The 13,513-nt window shown below is 70.2% G+C and overlaps 2 pseudogenes; both read right to left on the bottom strand.

The window, feature by feature from the left end:
- Positions 1-10,953: 10,953 nt before the first annotated feature.
- On the bottom strand, positions 10,954-11,073 carry LOC148757038 (5S ribosomal RNA; annotated as a pseudogene).
- Positions 11,074-12,498: 1,425 nt separating this feature from the next.
- LOC148757037 (5S ribosomal RNA) lies at positions 12,499-12,618 on the bottom strand (annotated as a pseudogene).
- Between the last annotated feature and the right edge of the window lie 895 nt (positions 12,619-13,513).

Raw genomic sequence — 13,513 nt, 5'->3', positions numbered from 1 at the left:
GGGACTGGGGGACAGGGGGATGGGGGGACCGGGGGGATGGGGAGAGCGGGGGACCAGTGGACGGGTAGACGGGGGGACAAGGAGACGGAGAGACGGGGAGACCGGGGGAAGGGGGGACCGGGGGACCGGGGGACAGGGGGACGGGGAGACCGGGGGGACGGGGAGACTGGGAGACGGGGAGACCGGGGGACCGGGGAACCGTGGGACCGGGGGACAGGGAGATCGGGGGGACCAGGGTGACGGGGGACAGTGGGACGGGGAGAAAGGGAGACGGGGAGACCGGAGGACCGTGGGACCAGGAGGATAGGGAGATGGGGAGACGGGGAGACCGGGGGACTGGGGCACAGATGGGACTGGGGGACCAGTAGACCTGGGGGATGGGGGGATCGGGGGACCAGGAACCGGGGGACGGGGAGACCAGGGGACCGGGGGACGGGGGGAATGGGGGGACATGGCGACGGGGAGACCGGGGGAAGGGGGGACCGGGGTGAAGGGGAGACGGGGAGACCGGGGGACCGGGGGGACGGGGAGACAGGGGGACGGGGACACCGGGGGACAGGGGGACCGGGGGACTGGGGGACGGGGAGACCGGGGGGACGGGGAGACGGGGAGATGGCGATACCGGGGAACGGGGGGAACGGGGGACCGGGGATTGGGATACGGGGGTCGTGAGGACCAGGGGGACGGGCAGACCGGGGGACAGGGGGACAGGGTGAGCCGGGTACCTGGGGACGGGGAGACCGGGGGACCGGGGGACGGGGGAACCGGGGGACCTGGGTGAACGGGGGGATGGGGAGACCGCGGGACGGGGGGACCGTGGGGACCTGGGGGACCGGGGAGATCGGGGGACGGGGGGACCGGGGGACGGGGGGACAGGGGGACGGGGGGACGGGGAGACTGGGGGACGGGGGGACCGGGGTCAGTGGGACGGGAGGACCAGGGTACCGAGGGACGGGGAGAACGGCGGACCGGGGGACGGGGGGACAGGTGGGACGGAGAGACGGGGAGATGGGGAGACGGGGAGACCGGGGGACGGGTGGACCGGGAAACCAGGGGATGGGAAGACCAGGGGAAGGGGGGAACCGGGAAACCGGGGGACGGGGGGACCGGGGGGACGGAGAGACGGGGAGATGGGGAGACGGGGAGACCGGGGGACGGGTGGACCGGGAAACCAGGGGACGGGGGGACCGGGGGACCAGGGAACGAGAAGCCCGGGGGGACGGGGGGACCGGGGGGACAGGGAGACGGGGAGACCGGGAGACCGGTGGAAGTGGGGACCGGGGGACCGGGGGACGGGGGGACGGGGGGACGGGGAGACCGGGAGACGGGGGGACCGGGGGACCAGGGAACGATGAGACCGGGGGACAGGAGGGCGGGGGGACCGGGGGGACGGGGGGACCGGGGGACCGGGGGACGATGAGACCGGGGGAAAGGAGGACGGGGGGACCGGGAGGACGGGGAGATGGGGAGACGGGGAGACCGGGGGACGGAGGGACCTAGGGACGGGGAGACCGGGGGAACGGGGGTCGGGGAGATGGGGAGATAGGGCTACCGGGGGATGGGTGGATCGGGGGACCGGGGGGACAGGGTACGGGGAGATGGGGAGACCGGGGGACGGGAGGACCGGGGTACCGAAGGACGGGGAGACCGGGGGACAGGGGAACGGGGGGACCGGGTGAAAGGAGAGACGGGGAGACAGGGAGATGCGGTGACCGGGGGATGGGGGAATGGGGGAAAGGTGGGATGTGGAGACCGGGAGACCGGGGGGACGGGGGACGGGGGGAAGGGGAGACCGGCGTGACGGGGGAACGGGGGACGGGGTGAACTGTGTATCGGGGGGACCGGGGGACCGGGGGACGGGGGGACGGGGGGACGGGGAGACGGGTAGATGGGGAGACCGGGGGGATGGGGGGACGGGGGAACTGGGAGACGGGGAGACCGGGGGACGAGGGGACCTGTGAACCGGGGGACGGTGAGACCAGGGGGACGGGGAGACGGGGAACTGGGAGATATGGGGACGGGGGGAACGGGGTACCGAGGGACGGGGAGACCGAGGGACCGGGGGACGGGGGTTCCGGGGGGACAGAGAGTCGGGGAGACAGGGAGACGGGGAGACCGGGGGATGGGGGGAACGGGGAGACCGGAGGACGGGGGGACCCGGAAACCAGGGGACGGTTGGACCCGGAGACCGGGAGATGGGGAGCCCGGGGGGACGGGGGGACGGGGAGACGGGGAGACCGGGGGTCGATATGACCGGGGGACCGGGGGACGGGGAGACCGGGGGACGGGGGGACTGGGGGACCAGGGACCGGGGGACGGGGAGACCGCGGCACCGGGGGACGGGGGGACCAGGGTGACGGGGAGACGGGGGACGGGGAGACCGGGGAACGGGGAGACCGGGGGACTGGGGGACCGGGGGGACGTGGGGAAGGGGAGACCGGGAGATCGGTGGTATGGGGGGAAGGGGAGACCGGGGGACCTGGGTGAACGGGGGGACGGGGAGACCGCGGGACGGGGGGACCATGGGGACCTGGGGGACCTGGGACCGGGGGACGGGGAGACCGCGGCACCGGGGGACGGGGGGACCAGGGTGACGGGGAGACGGGGAGACCGGGGGACTGGGGGACCGGGGGGACGTGGGGAAGGGGAGACGGGGAGACCGGGGTTACAGGGTGAAGGGGAGACCGGGGGACAGGGGGACAGGGGGACCGGGTGGACGGGGACCGGGGGACGGGGGGACCGGGTGGACAATGAGACGGGGACACGGGGAGACCGGGGGACGGGTGGACCGGGGGGACCGGGGCGAAGGGGGACAGTGGGACTGGGAGACAGGGAGACGGGGAGACCGGCGGACGTTGGGACCGGGAGGACAGGGAGATGGGGAGACGGGGAGACCGGGTGACAGGGGGAACGGGGAAACCGGGGGACATGGGGACCGGGGGGGACGGAGAGAGGGGGAGATGGGGAGACGGGGAGACCGGGGGATGGGGGGACCGTGGGACTGGGGGACAGGGGGACGGGGGGACGGGGAGACCGCTAGCCGGGGGAACCGGGGGACTGGGGGATGGTAAGACAGGGGGACCGGAGGACGGGGGGACCGGGGGGACGGGGAGATAGGGAGACGGGGAGACCGGGGGACAGAGGGACCGAGGGACCGAAGGGACGGGGGGAAGTGGGGTCGGGGAGACTGGGAGACCGGAGGACAGAGGGACCGGGGGACCGGGGGACGGGGGGAAGGGGGAACGGGGAGATGGGGAGACGGGGAGACCATGGGAACGGCGGGACAGGGCTATGGGGAGACGGGGAGACCGGGGGACGGGGGGATGGGGGGACCAGGGGACGGTGAGACCGGGGGACCGGAGGACGGGGGGACCGTGGGGACGGGGGGACGGGGATACCGGGGGACAGGGTGAGCGGGGGGACAGGGAGAAGGCGAGACTGGGGGACGGGGGGACCGGGGTGATGGGGAGACGGGGAGACCGGGGGACCGGGGTGACGGGGGGAAGGGGGGACCGGGTGGAAGGGGGGACCGGGGGACAGGGGGACAGGGGGACCAGGGTGACGGGGAGACCGGGGGACCGGGGGACGCGGGGACCGGGGAGACGGGGAGACAGGGAGACGGGGAGAGCAAGGGACGGAGGGACCGGGGGAAGGGGAGACCGGGGGACCGGGGGACGGGGGGAGCGGGGGGACGGGGGGACGGGGAGACGGGGAGATGGGGAGACCGGGGGAACGGTGGGACGGGGGAACGGGGAGACCGGGGGACGAGGGGACAGGGGGGACGGGGAGACGGGGAGACCGGGGGACCGGGGGGACGGGGCGACAGGGGGACGGGGGGACCGGGGGACAGGGGGACGGGGAGCCCGGGGTAAGGGGGGACGGGGAGATGGGGAGACCGGGGAACGGGGTGACCGGGGGACCGGGGAACGTGGAAACCGGGGGACGAGGGGACCGTGGGGATGGGGGGACAAGGAGACCGGGGGACGGGGGAACCGGGGGATAAGGGACAGGGGGACGGGGAGACTGGGGGACCGGCGGACGGGGGGACCAGGGGGACGGGGAGACGGGAGACAGGGGGACAGGGGGACCGGGGTGACGGGGAGACCAGGGGACGGGGGGACCGGGGGGACAAGGAGACAGGGAGACAGGGAGGCCGGGGGACGGGAGGACCGGGGAACTGGGGGACCGGGAGACCGGGGGGACGGGGGGGACGGGGAATGGGGAGACCGGCAAACGGGGGGACCAGGGAGCAGGGGAACGGGGGACGGGGAGACTGGGAGAAGGTGAGACCGGGGGACTGGGGAACCGGGGGACCGGGGAATGGGAGACCGGGGGGACCGGGGCGACGGGGGACAGTGGGAAGGGGAGACGGGGAGACGGGGAGACCGGAGGACGGTGGGACCCCGGGGGGACAGGGAGACAGGGACATGCGGAGACCGGGGGACGGGGGGACAGAGGGGACTGGGGGATGGGGAGACCGGGGGGACGGGGGGACAGGGGAACGGGGGGACGGGGGAACGGGTGGGATGGGGAGACGGGGAGACCGGGGGGACGCGGAGACCGGGGTGACGGGGGAACGGGGGACGGGGAGAACGGGGTATCGGGGGGACCTGGGGACCGGGGGACGGGGGAAAGTGGGGACGGGGAGACTGGTAGATGGGGAGACCGGGGGGACTGGGAGACGGGGGAACGGGGAGACGGGGAGACCGGGGGACGAGGGGACCGGTGGACCGGGGGACGGTGAGACCGGGGGACCGGAGGACGGGGGGACCGGGGGGACGGGGAGATGGGGAGACGGGGAGACATGGGGACGGAGGGACCGGGGGACGGGGAGACCGGGGGATCGCGGGGACGGGAGACGGGGAGACCGGGGGACGGGGGGAACGGGGAGATCGGGGGACGGGGGACAGTGGGGACGGAGAGACGGGGAGATGGGGAGACGGGGAGACCGGAGGACGGGGGGATCCGGAAACCAGGGGACAGGTGGACCGGGGGACCAGGGGACGGTGAGCCCGGGGGACGGGGGGACCGTGGGGATGGGGGGACGTGGAGAACGGGGGGCGGGGGGACCGGGGGACCTGTGGACGGGGGCACCGGGGTGACGGAGAGACGGGGAGACAGGGGGATGGGGGGACCGGGGTGAAGGGGAGACGGGGAGACGGGCAGACTGGTGGACGGGGGACCGGGGGACGGGGTGACTGGGGGACGGGGGAACCAGGGGTACGGGGGGAAGGGGAGATGGGGAGACTGGGTGGACGGGGGGAAGGGGGGACCGGGGGTCAGGGGGACGGGGGGACTGGGAGGACGGGGAGACCGGGTGTCATGCGGGGGACCCTGCTCGCTGCGCCATTCGTCATGCAGGGAGGCCTGTGGGGTCTCTGCTCCCGCTCCCCATACAAGAACACAGGATATGGTGAGGCCAAAAAGGAACACCCACGGAGCCATAGGTAGGGGAGTCATACCACTATATTCTCTCTGGCGGCACTATACTCTCACTGGAGGCTCTATCCACACTGTCCGCAAACCGCCATCCACACTTGCCAGCCCAGCCAACATCTTCTTGCTAGCCCCCATTCTTTCTCTTCTCTCTCTTTCCTCTCTCTGCTAGCGTAGCCACAGCAGTTATATTGTGGCCAATGGCTCACTGGTTACAGCTGACGGCCAACTAGCCACAACTGATGGCCATGCAATCACAGTTGGCCATTTACTACCTGAGCCAGCACCTGTCTATGTGAGGCCGAGAGCCTGGAAACTACTCTCTGGGGCTCCGCCCCCACACTCCACCCCTACAGGCTCTCGCCTCACAATCTACGTGACAAGCGTCTTCCGCGAGGTGACCTGTGCGAGGAGCCTGGGGGTGAATGCAATATCCTGGACACAGCCAGGCTCTCTGGGCACAGCCAGGGTTTCTCAGGGCACCACCAGTACTCCTGGGCACTGCCAGACTTCCTGGACTGCTTAGGGTACCACCTGTCTTCCTGGACACAGCCAGGGTTTCCCAGGGCACCACCAGTACTCCTGGGCACAGCCAGACTTCCTGGACTTCTTAGGGTACCACCTGTCTTCCCGGACACAGCCAGGGTTTCTCAGGGCACCACCAGTACTCCTGGGCACAGCCAGACTTCCTGGACTTCTTAGGGTACCACTAGTTTCCCCGGGGCACAGCTAGGATTTCTCAGGGCACTGCCACTTTCTCTGGGAACAGCCACACTTCCTGGACACAGCCAGGGCTTTCAGGGCACTGCCACTCTCTGTGGGCACAGCCACACTTCCTGGACACAGCCAGGGCTCTCAGGGCACTGCCACTCTCTCTGGGAACAGCCCGACTTCCTGGGCACAGCCAGGGTACCTTCAGGGCTCAGCCAAACTTCCTGGACTCAGCCAGGGCTCTACTCTCTCTGGGAACAGGCCGACTTCCTGGGCACAGCCAGGGTATCTTCAGGGCTCAGCCAGACTTCCTGGACTCAGGCAGGGCTCTCAGGGCACTGCCACTCTCTCTGTGCCTCTCAGGGTACCCTGCTGGAACAACAGCGACTCACAACCAAGGTGCTTACATATTCTCAATGGCGGCCAGTCAAGAGACAAAAGCAAATATCCCCCAGTTCCACTAACAACAGTTCCCAAACAAACAGTCAAGCGGTCCATTAAATTAGGGATGGAAGGCAATTCCCCATAGTCCATAGTCATTCACCAGAGCTGTCCTGGGGGAGAGGGACGACCTTGACCTCACCCTCATCTCCCACGGAGGACTCAGCAAGCGTTACCTCCTGGGACTATAAGTCCTGCATCCAGGCTGCCTGAGCAGGAACCTCCCGGCCCACAGGGCTGCAACGACCTTCGCTTTCTCCGGCCTGTGCTGGTTGGGGAACCGTCCACATCTTTCCACCTCTCCACGGGGCTCCATCTCTCCAGCAGCTGCATGGCTTTTCCTGTGCTGGTGGGAGAACCGTCCATGTCCTCCCACCCCTCCACGGGGGTCCAGCTCTCCGGCAGCTGCTCCTCGTGGTCTTCCTGAGACTGAGTGTTCATACGCACAAACTGCTCCACCGCCTTTCGGAGAGCTTTGGCCGGCACCGTACCCTGCTCGCTGCGCCATTTGTCGTGCGGGAGACCCTGCTCGCTGCGCCATTTGTCGTGCGGGAGACCCTGCTCGCCGCAAACCGCCATCCACACTTGCCAGCCCAGCCGCCATCTTCTTGCTAGGCCCCATTCTTTCTCTCTCCTCCTCCTCCTCGTAGCCACAGCAGTTATATTGTGGCCAATGGCTCACTGGATACAGCTGACGGCCAACTAGCCACAGCTGATGGCCATGCAATCACAGTTGGCCATTTACTACCTGAGCCAGCACCTGTATATGTGAGGCCCAGAGCCTGGAAACTACTCTCTGGGGCTCCGCCCCCACACCAGGGGACCGGGGGACGGGGGGACTGGGGGAATGGGGGGACCAGAAGACGTGTGAAGAGGGGACGGGGAGACCGGGAGACAGGTGGACCGGTGTAACGGGGGATGGGAGACGGGTGGGGGGACGTGGGGACCAGAGGCCGGGGGACCGGGGAACCAGGAGATGGGGGACCAGGGGACCGGGAGACAGGGTACCGTGGGTCGGGAGGACCGGGACATGGGGGACCGGGAGACAGTGGACTGGGGGACTGGGGAACCGGGAGACGGGGGTCCGGGAAACCGGGGAACAGGGGGACCACGGAACCGGGGGATGGGGGGATCGGGAGGACGGGGGGACTGGGTTAACGGGAGAAGGGGAACCGGGGGACCAGGAGACGGGGGACCGGTGGAGGTGGAACCGGGAGACGGGGTACTGGGGGAAAGGGGGAGCAGGAGACGGGGGAATGGGGGACGGGCGGACCGGGGGACAGGGGGACCGAGGTACTGGGAGATGGGGAATCGGGGAACCGTGGGACAGGGGCACTGGGATACAACGGAACTGGAGACGGGGGACTGGGGGACGGGAGACCGGGGGGACGTGGGAATGGGGTTTACCCCCAAGCACACCCCCAAGGCTGGTGGAGGCCTGCACCAGCAGGCAACCCTGGGCTTGGGAGTTGTGAGAGGACCCCGCGACAGCGGCGTGGGCAGCTGTGGAGGGGGCGGCTGAGGCGGCAGCGGGGGACGCGGCGGAGGCAGGGGAGGGTGGGGATGTAGGCGACGGCAACCGCGAGGATGGCGCCAGGGCGGCGATGGCGGCGGCAATGGGGGTTTGACGGTGGGCGCTGGGGCACGGGGGGGGGGGGCGATGGGGGCGGCGGCGAGGGAGGCGGAGGCAGAGGAGGCCGGGAGAGCAGAGGCGGGAGATTGAGGGAGTATGGCGATGGTGGCGGCGGCGAGCCTGGGGCAGGGGCGGGGGAGATGGCGGTGCAGGAGGCGGGGAGAGCAGAGGCCGGTGATTGAAGCAGTACAGCGATGGCGGCGGCGAGGGCGGGGGCAGGGGTGAGGGCAGCGCTGGAGGGGGGTGTAGGGACCGCGGTGATGGCGGCGGATTTGTCGGTGGCGGAGGGGGCGAGGGCACCGCTGGTGGCGGTGGCGGCGACCGAGGGTCAGCGAAGGGATCGAGATGACAGCCACCGGGACTGAAGAGGACTAAGAAGAGGGTGTGCGGGGGAGCCCTGGCCGACGGGTCTGGTGTGCGGCCGGGGCTGCCAGCTTGTAGTGCTTGGCGGCTAACCCTCTGCTGGTCAGGGGGACCTTCGGCTGGCTGGGCGGCTGCAGAGAGGCAAGGGGCGGCAGGGGTTCGGAGGGAGCCACGCCGGGGCGGCGATGCAAAAGGAGAGGCGAGCAAAAGCCTGCAGCTATTCCCAGGCGGTCTCCCAGCCAAGTACTAACCAGGCCCCTCCCTGCTTAGCTTCCGAGATCAGAGGAGAAAGGGCGCGTTCGGGGTGGTATGGCCGTAGACGCTGGGACCCGGCTCCCAGCGCCCCAAGAGCCTGCTCCCGGCCTTCCTCTGACCGCGCGCCGTGCTGCTGGGCCGCTCTGGTGGCGAGCACGTCTGCCTGAGCGCCTCCCGCCAGCTCCCCGCCTCCTCCGGACGCCGCTGGTGTGGGCGACGGGCTACTCCTGGCCCGCAGCGAGGCACCTTCGCGCCCCCCAGTGGCTCCACGGGCCTCTGTCACTTCCCTGACTGTGACATATGTCTGGGCGCCCTGGCATCCTGGGCCTCCCCAGGCCCCGAAGGGCTTTTACCCCGCCCACCTACCCCAACCCCTCTCATCTCCCCCCAGCCCCACAACCGCACACCCCCCTTGCTGCTGTGCTGTCCCCACCTCTCAGGGCCACCGAGGGGGTCGCAGGGTCCTCTCAGTCCCCTCCGGCCCTAGGGACGTGCAACCCAGGCCCTGGCCCTGACCGGACCCATCCACAGGCCCAAAGCCAGGGAGAGCCACCCGCGCCACCAGGGTGCAGCATCTCCAGTCTGCAGCCACCCTTCGTCACAAGCCTTCAGTCTGGGCCCTGGAACCCTCGTCAGCGACCGGAGCCCCGCCCGATGTCCGGTCCCTTCACTGGCTACACGTCACCTCTCCTGACCCAGGGAGGTGAGAGAGAGGATGAGAGAAGGCCAGAGACGGAGCAAGAGAGAGGCGGAGAGAGACAGACGGGGACTGTGGGGACAGACTCGCAGAGAGCACTCTCCAGGCTCTGGGCCTCGCGTGGAGGGGTGCTGCTTGGGGGCTGCATGGTCATCAGCTGTGACCGCTTGGCCATCAGCTGTTGCCAGTTGGCCACTGGCCACCGGAGGAGCTGCGGTGGCCAAGCTAGGAAGCGCGGATGGTGGACTGCAAATTGCAGAGGGGCGCGGATTGCAGTGGGCCCGCTTGGCAGGTCGACGGGCGGTGTGTCGGTGGGTTGGCAGAGAAGCGGCCGACAGGTTGGGGATCGGGCGGCTCCGGCTTGCCGTGTCTCCGAGCCAGCCGCCCGTGAGACATAGTGCTATGAGCCCCCTATCCGTGGCTCTGTTGGTGTTCCCTCTTGGCCTCGCCATATCCTGCGTTCTTGTGCGGGCAGAGGGACTAGAGTCCCCGCAGGACAGGGACCGACAGAGAGAACGGGAGGAGGAGAAAGAGGGAGCGAGATCGAAATATACACCTATATGTACCTGTATGTACCTAGACATACAGAGAGACATGGACAGAGACAGAGAAAGAGGGGGCTGGCACGCGGGGAGAGAGCTCCTGAGCCAGAGCCAGAGCCCAACAGGCACGTCACAGAGCCAGAGAGACATGGGGTGGGGGAGGGGGGAGGGACGCACAAGCGGGCACACGGACTGGGACAGACGCACTGACGCTGCTTTGAAGTGGCAGCTTCTCAACCGAAGTGTGGTCATGCCCGTGGCTGGGCTCCACTAAAGAGGCAGTGCCCGGGCATTGAAAGTCACCCTTGAAGCCCCCGGGCCGGGCGGGAGGGCCAGTGGGCTCCGAGCCCCGCCCAGGAACCCCCCGCCCCGCGGGAGGAGAGTGGCAGCCCACAGGCACCCTGGTTGAGAGTGTTGTGTGCCTGCGTGCCTGCACTTCCCCTTGTGGTGGTCTCTCCTGGAGTCCGAGGGCGTGCGGTGTGTTGGGGTGCTGCTCCCTCAGTCCCCTGCTTTGTCCCGGCTCTTTGTACCCTGTGTGTTGGGGCCACCGCGGGAAGGGAGGGTTCCTGGCTCTTGTGGGCGATGGGAGGGGGCGCGCGGGGGGGTGGGGAGAGGTGCCTGCCGGCGGAGACACAGGCTCGGCTAACTGCTGCTGGCTGACTGCCTGCCTCGGCGAAGAGGACTAAGAAGAGGGTGTGGGGGTGAGCCCTGGCCGACGGGCCTGGTGTGCGGCCGGGGCTGCCAGCTTGTAGCGCCGGGTGGCTGACCGGACTCTGGCCAGGGGGACCTTCGGCTGGATGGGCGGCTGCAGAGGGGCAAGGGGCGGCAGGGGTTCGGAGGCAGCCACGCAGGGGGGGCGGCGCAAAAGGAGAGGCGAGCAAAAGCCTACAGGTATTCCCAGGCGGTCTCCCATCCAAGTACTAACCGGGCCCCTCCCTGCTTAGCTCCCGAGATCAGAGGAGATCGGGCGTGTTCAGGGTGGTATGGCCGTAGACGATGGGACTCGGCTCCCCGCGCCCCAAGAGCCTGCTCCCGGCCTGCCTCGTGAGCGCGCGCCATGCAGATGCGCGGCTCCGGTGGCGAGCATCGACCTGCTGGCCGGCTCTGCCAGCACCGCGTCCCCCCCCCCAGTCCGGCTCCCCGCCTCTTCCGAATGCCCCTGGCGTGGGCGGCGGGCTACTCCTGGCCGGCAGCGAGGCCCCTTCGCGCCACCCGAGGCTCCATGGGACACTGCCACTTCCCTGATGGTGCCAGAAGTCGTGGAACTCTGGCATCCTGGGACTCCCCGGACCCAGACCGCCATACACCCCGCCCCCCTACCGCCACCAGGTTCACCAACAACCGCACCCCCAAGGCTGGGGGAGGCCTGCACCAGCAGGCAACCCTGGGCTTGGGAGTTGTGGGAGGACCCCGCCGCGGCGGCTTGGGCGGCTGCGGAGGGGGGGGCTGCGGTGGCGGCGGTGGCGGCGGCGGCGGCTGGGGCGGAGGAGGCCGGGAGAGCAGACGCGGGAGATTGAGGGAGTATGGCGATGGTGGCGGCGGCGGCGGGGGCTGGGGCGGAGGAGGGGGAGATGGCGGTGCTGGAGGCGGGGAGAGCAGAGGAGGGAGATTGAGGGAGTGCGGCAATGGCGGCGGCAGGGGCGGGGGTGGGGAAGAGGGCAGCACTGGCGGCGGGGATGGGGAGCGCGGTGCTGGCGGCCCAGGGGGAGAGAGCAGAGGAGGGAGTTTGAGGGAGTACGGCGATGGCGGCGGCGGGGGCGGGGGAGGGGGCGAGGGCAGCGCTGGCGGAGGGGGTGGGGAGCGCGGTGATCCTGGCGGCGGCGGCGGGAGAAGCGGGGGCTGATCGCGAGCAGCGTTGGCGGCGTCGGCGGCAGCGGCGCGGGAGGGTTGCGAGGTCGGTGATGGAGGCGGCGGCAGCGTTGGGGGCTGTGTCGGCGGGCGCTGGGCGCGGGGAGGGTTGGCGCCGGCGGCGGCGGCGGTAGCGGGGAAGAGGGCGGTGCTGGCGGCGGAGGAGGGGAGAGCAGAGGCGGGAGATTGAAGCAGTACAGCGATGGCGGTGGCGAGGGCGGGGGCAGGGGTGAGGGCAGCGCTGGAGGGGGGTGTGGGGAGCGCGGTGATGGCGGCGGATTTGGCGGTGGCGGCGGGGGCGAGGGCAGCGCTGTTGGCGGTGGCGGCGATCGAAGGTCGGCGAAGGGATCGAGATGACAGCCTCCGGGACTGAAGAGGACTGAGAAGAGGGTGTGCGGGGGAGCCCTGGCCGACGGGCCTGGTGTGCGGCCGGGGCTGCCAGCTTGTAGTGCCTGGCGGCTAACCCTCTGCTGGTCAGGGGGACCTTCGGCTGGCTGGGCGGCTGCAGAGAGGCAAGGGGCGGCAGGGGTTCGCAGGGAGCCACGCCGGGGCGGCGATGCAAAAGGAGAGGCGAGCAAAAGCCTGCAGCTATTCCCAGGCGGTCTCCCATCCAAGTACTAACCAGGCCCCTCCCTGCTTAGCTCCCGAGATCAGACGAGATCTGGCGCGTGCAGGGTGGTGTGGCCTTAGGCGCTGGGACCCGGCTCCCGGCACTCCAAGAGCCTGCTCCCGACCTGCTTCTGAGCGCACGCCATGCTGCTGGGCCGCTCGGGTGGCGAGCACGTCTGCCCGAGCGCCTCCCGCCAGCTCCCCGCCTCCTCCGGACGCCGCTGGTGTGGGCGACGGGCTACTCCTGGCCCGCAGCGAGGCCCCTTCGCGCCCCCCAGTGGCTCTAACGGGCCTCCGTCACTTCCCTGACTGTGACATATGTCTGGGCGCCCTGGCATCCTGGGCCTCCCCAGGCCCCGAAGGGCTTTTACCCCGCCCCCCTACCCCAACCCCTCTCATCTCCCCCCAGCCCCACAACCGCACACCCCCCTTGCTGCTGTGCTGTCCCCACCTCTCAGGGCCACCGAGGGGGTCGCAGGGTCCTCTCAGTCCCCTCCACCCTAGGGACGTGCAACCCAGGCCCTGGCCCTGGCCGGCCCCACCCACTGGCCCAAAGCCAGGGAGAGCCACCCGCCACCAGGGGGCAGCACCTCCAGTCCGCCGCCACCCTTCCTCACACAGCCTTCTTTCTGGGTTCTCGCCCCTCGTCAGCGACCGGCGTCCCGCCCGATCACTGTTCACTTCACTGGCTACACGTCACCTCTCCTGACCCAGGGAGGTGAGAGAGAGGATGAGAGAAGGCCAGAGACAGAGCAAGAGAGAGGCGGAGAGAGACCGACGGGGACTGTGGGGACAGACTCGCAGAGAGCACTTTCCAGGCTCTGGGCCTCGCGTGGAGGGGTGCTGCGTGGGGGCTGCATGGATATCAGCCGTGACCGCTTGGCCATCAGCTGTTGCCAGTTGGCCATTGGCCACCGGCAGAGCTGCGGTGGCCAAGCTAGGAAGCGCGGATTGTGGACTGCAAATTGCAGAGGGGCG

Source organism: Rhinolophus sinicus, chromosome 10, assembly GCF_057876585.1.
Source record: "Rhinolophus sinicus isolate RSI-liver-muscle chromosome 10, RSI-T2T, whole genome shotgun sequence".
Taxonomy (NCBI): domain Eukaryota; kingdom Metazoa; phylum Chordata; class Mammalia; order Chiroptera; family Rhinolophidae; genus Rhinolophus; species Rhinolophus sinicus.
The sequence above is the reverse complement of the archived record's forward strand: the minus strand, read 5'-3'. Positions and strand labels throughout refer to the sequence as shown.